This window comes from Theropithecus gelada, chromosome 7b, assembly GCF_003255815.1.
Source record: "Theropithecus gelada isolate Dixy chromosome 7b, Tgel_1.0, whole genome shotgun sequence".
Classification (NCBI taxonomy): Eukaryota; Metazoa; Chordata; class Mammalia; order Primates; family Cercopithecidae; genus Theropithecus; species Theropithecus gelada.
This window is the reverse complement of record NC_037675.1, coordinates 106,249,368-106,254,100: the sequence shown is the minus strand read 5'-3', so window position 1 is coordinate 106,254,100 and position 4,733 is coordinate 106,249,368. Positions and strand designations below refer to the sequence as shown.

Here is a 4,733-nt window from a genome sequence, read left to right as displayed (position 1 = left end):
GCCAGTGCTGGCCATTGGGTGATGCAGTCCACCTCCCTGCTGACCTCCAGTGAGCCCTCAAGCTGTCCCTCCCCTCCTCAGCCTCCTTCTCGGTTGCCTCAGTTGTCCGGTGGGAGTCCAGGTAGGATGTGTGCTGTTCCCCGTAGCGGCACGCAGGTTACTTGCATGATGGGGAGAGCTGCTCAGCTTTGAACTGTCTTATGTTGGGGGTCCGTGCCATCTTTTGCTTAAAGAAGCGGTTCTCCAGCTAACGAGGTGAAAAGATACTGGGCCTTGCAACCCTGGTGTTGGGAATTTGAGGGGCTGGAGAGAGCACCAGATGGGCTCCCTGGAGGTGCTCCTTTGAGAGCAGGGAAGTGCCTGAGACCCACCCACACCCCAACCCATAGTCTGCGCGCCTGCGTGTAGCTGTGTTCTGACCTGCTCTGCTCCTGGCCTTGAACCCTGCAGACTCAGAAGAGGCAGGGATGGGGCAGCAGAGAAGGGGAGAGGGCGGAGAGGGCTCAGGGCAGGGCCTGTAGCCTGATGAACTGGATCCTGCCTGATGATCTTGGAGGGAAGGAAATAAAGTCTAGAATAACTTGCAGGTGATTTTTGGCTACTGGACTGTGTTTGGAAGAGACATAGTGCCAAGACTTTGTAGGTCTCCAAAGTCTCCAGAGGTAATGCATATGTGTATGTGTGTGTGTGCCCACGTGTGCGCATGTGTGTGTGCGTGTGTGAGCGTGTGTGTGTGCATGTGTGTGCGTGTGCATGTGTGTGTGCGCGTGCATGTGTGTGCGTGTGTGCGTGTGTGTGCGTGCGCGTGTGTCTGCGTGTGCGTGTGTGTGCATGTGCGTGTGTGTACGCATGTGTGCATGTGCATGTGTGCATGTGTCTGCGTGTGTGTGTGTGTGCGTGCGTGTGTGCGTGTGCGCGTGTGTCTGCGTGTGCGTGTGTGCGTGTGTGTGCATGTGCGTGTGTGTGTGTGTGCGCGCATGTGTGTATGTGCATGTGTGCGTGTGTGTGTGTGTGTGCGTGTGTGTGTGTGTGGCGGGGAGTGGGGGCAGGTTTCAGAAGTATTTATGAATGGAATGATGACTGGAATGAAGACACAGCTGTGGGCTGTGACTCTCTGTCCTCCCCTGCGGGCCTTCTCCCTCCTCCTTCACTCTCCCCTCCACCCTCCCATCTCTCCCTGAACACCTCCCTCCCTGTCCCAAGGCTCCAGGGCCTTCAGGTGTGCTGGTCACTGATGCCAGCCTTCTGCTTTGACACCCCTGGTGGGGGCCCCAGGCACCAAGGGAAGCCAGGCTCTTGGAGTGGACGGTGGGAGGCAGGGAGTGGCAGCCCCGGGCTGGGGCACGTAGGAGGATGCATGCTTGGGATTTATTCTGGATGGGTCACGGAGAAGCCATGGAGGGTCAGTCTGTAAACCAGTTTGTACTGCCTCCCCAGGGCCCCTCCTCCCCTCCGCCTCTCCCCTCCCCCATTGCAGCCACCTGCAGACCCCTCCCCCAGGTCTCTGTGTCTTTGAGGACCTTTGCTGCTCCTTGGGTTTTCAACATTAATACTCAGTTTATTAAAGGAGCACATTTAAAATCTCATTTTTGCCAGGCACAGTGGCTCACGCCTGTAATCCCAGCACTTTGGGAGGCTGAGGAGGGTGGACCGCTTGAGCCCAGGGGTTCAAGACCAGCCTGGCCAACAGGGGGAAACCCTGTCTCTATAAAAAATATGAAAATTAGCCACTTCATGGCGTGTGTCTGTAGTCCTAGCTACTTGGGAGGCTGAGGCACGAAGATCGCTTGAACCTGGCAAGCCGGGGCTGCAGTGAGCCAAGATCATGCCACTGCACTCCAGCCTGGGTGACAGAGCGATACCTTGTCTCAAAAAATAAAATAAAGTAAAATAAAAAATAATAAAATCACCTTTTCCCCCCCAAATGTTTGGGTTTATTTTACCAATCTTATTCATCTACCAGTCCCTTTCGAGGGGCCTCTCTGGCCTTTTAAAGGAGCTTATCAATGACGTGTCTTCCATTGTCCTTGTCAGCACTTGGGATGCACACAGGCTTCACAAGCAGCGACTTCACGGCACAAACCTTTCAGTATACTGATTCTTGAGTTCTTCAAAAATTCCAGTGTTGTCTGAAAAGGCAGCTCAACCATTTCCTTTATTTTCCCTTAATGTCACAGCTCTGAGTCAGCCACACGTGGACGGATCTGTAACAGCAACGATAATAACCACGGAAGCACGTTCCCTACATGTCCAGGTGCCAGCTGCAAGTGCCAGGGCTCAGCACGCCGGGCCTCCTTCCATCCTTACTGCCGTGTGCGGTGGGCACGGGGACCCCCACTTTACAGAGGACGCTGAGGCCCAGGGAAGGGCAGCACCCTTCCAGCCCGGCCCTGAGTGCCGTCTGACCGCGTTACTCTGAGTTATCCCAGGCACACCCAACATTGTGGAGGCCCCAGCCACTAGCACAGGTTGAACGCACAGATGACTCCTCAGTTCAACCCAGACACGATAATCCTAGGGTTGGCTGACTTTCTTCCATCCTGGAGGCTAGACTTGTCCGGGAGGGAGGTGAGGATTTCAGGAGTGGCCACTGCTGGGGTGGCCCTTCCCCTAGGTGAGGGCTTGGTTTCACAGTCAGCATTCCTGAGTTAGGGTAAATAATTCTCCAGTTCTTACAGAACCTCCTAGTTTCACTGCTAGCTTGGGAGTAGATCAGACTTTCTTCTCACCTTGATGGGACCTGCTGCTAGGTTATGGCTGGATTCTGGCCTGCGTTCTCCCCTCACCTGGCCTGCAGGCCAGGCATCCCGCTCTGGCTTCCCCGTTCCTCCAGGGGTGCTGCCCAGCCCGAAGGCCGGATGACTGTCCCTGCTCCCTGCTGCGCTCCTGCCTCCTGGGCCTGCTCCACGCCCCACTGCTCATCTGGGGCACCTTATCTGCCAGTCTCAGCTTTGCTTAGCCCCAGGCACCATGCTTTTTTAATGGAATGGAATCCATTTGCTCCTGAGCTCTTCCAGGATGACAGGGGACAGATTCCAGAGGGGAGGTGGGAAAGCCAGCGCTTCCCTCCTAAAGCCCCTGGGCAAGGCTCTGACCCAGCCCCCAGGCCCTCCCTGTCCCTCCCCACACTGCTGCCTCCTGTCCGCATCTTCCTGAGCGCCCAGCACGCATTCCCTTTCTCCTGTAGAATAATGGGGAGACTTACGGGTTAAAAATAACCCCAAACCCCAAACCCCATCTAACTCCACATACACAGGCTGTGCCAATTCCTCGCCAGGCACTGGGATCTTTCCCATGCCACTGCACAGGCTGCTGGCTCTTCTGGGACCCCCACCCCAGGGAACTCCTCCAGGCCCTCCTCCCCTCCCTGGAGACTCCCAGCCCCTCCCACTTTCCGCCTTGGGAGAGTGACAGCTTCCCTCCTTCCCACAGCGCCTCAGCCTGGAATCTCCACTTGCATGCATCTGGTTTCCTGTCTGGCTCCCTGCCTGGCTCCCCAGTTAGACTTTGAGTTCCAGGCCCAGTGTGGCCAGGCGTCAGCCATGCTGAGCAACCGAGGGGATGTCATGGGCTCCAACCCCCATCCTCACCTGCCCCACCCACCCTGCCTCTCCAGGGGTGCCTTAGAGTGAACCCCAGGTTGTCCCTGCTCCGCACCAGCATGCTGCCCTCCGGTGTCCGGGGCCTTCGGTGTCTGTGCCTCCTGCACTCAGATGCTTGCAGCCACTCCTCCGCCCCCGCGTCTCCTCCGCTTTCTTGGCTACCCCAGCTTGGCCTTGTCGTTCCTGACCTCTTACCTTGGCCATATTTTCAAAATAAAGTGGAAATCCAGTCCTAATTTCATGAGACATGGAGTTTGCTGAGAGGGGGCGCAGGTGCCCGAGTGCCAGTAACTAGGGCTTAGCCGAGTGCCTTCTACATCAGGCCTCCAGATGTGACACAACCAGTTCTGTGTCCAAGGTCCCTAAGGTGAGGGCCAAGCCTGCACACGGCTTTCTGTGGGTGGCGTCCAGGAGAATGTTCTTGTTCCTCTTTCACCTTTCATTGGCAGTGCTTTATTCAGTGAGCACAGGACATTGATGAGGCCCCGTTACAGTGGGGCGCTGGGAGGGCCCTTCCCTGCTCCTGCTTGTTGGGGGCCTTACCCCTCCCCCGTCCCATTTCCTCCTGCATGTGCCAGTCTGTGGATCCTTCGCAGCCTGGTGCCACCCCCCAGATGGTAGCTCGTGATGTCGACTTCTCTTCCAGGGCCTGGCTCGGGGAGGAGCTGGTGTTTGCTGGGAGAGTGAGTCAGCTGGTAGCTCTGTTTCCTTGGCCTGTGTGGAGTTTCTGTTTAGGAGGCACATGGGTGCTCCACAGTCTGAGTGAGCCCCTCCAGCTGAGACCCCACCTCACTGCCCACTGCGCCCCACCATCTCTGGTTTCTCTTCTCTGGGTTGGTGTTAGTCAGCCCCACCCACCCTGATGTCAGGCCTCCTCTGTGTGCACGCCTGTGCGTGTGCGTGTGCGCGTGTGCGCGTGAATTTTCCCTGGGAGGTGGCTCCTGGGCTCCTGGGCACTGATGAACCTGATTCGTTTCCAGCCAGGGGTCCCCGCAAGCCCAGCTAGCAGAGCTCGGGGCTTTCTGGGGCTCCCTTATGCTGGCAGAGGGCTGGCTGCGTCCTCATCTGATGCTGCTGACTCAAGGCCTGAGTCATTGCCAACCTCCCAGTGGTGGTTCCTGGACCTGGGGG

General features: G+C 57.2%; 1 long non-coding RNA gene across 1 annotated transcript; it reads right to left on the bottom strand.

The window, feature by feature from the left end:
- Positions 1-1,532: 1,532 nt before the first annotated feature.
- On the bottom strand, positions 1,533-3,928 carry LOC112629392. Its single transcript, XR_003120585.1, has 2 exons — positions 3,798-3,928; positions 1,533-2,204 (listed from the first exon to the last, which is right to left on the bottom strand). It is a non-coding gene; the product is annotated as an uncharacterized LOC112629392 (long non-coding RNA).
- Positions 3,929-4,733: the final 805 nt, after the last annotated feature.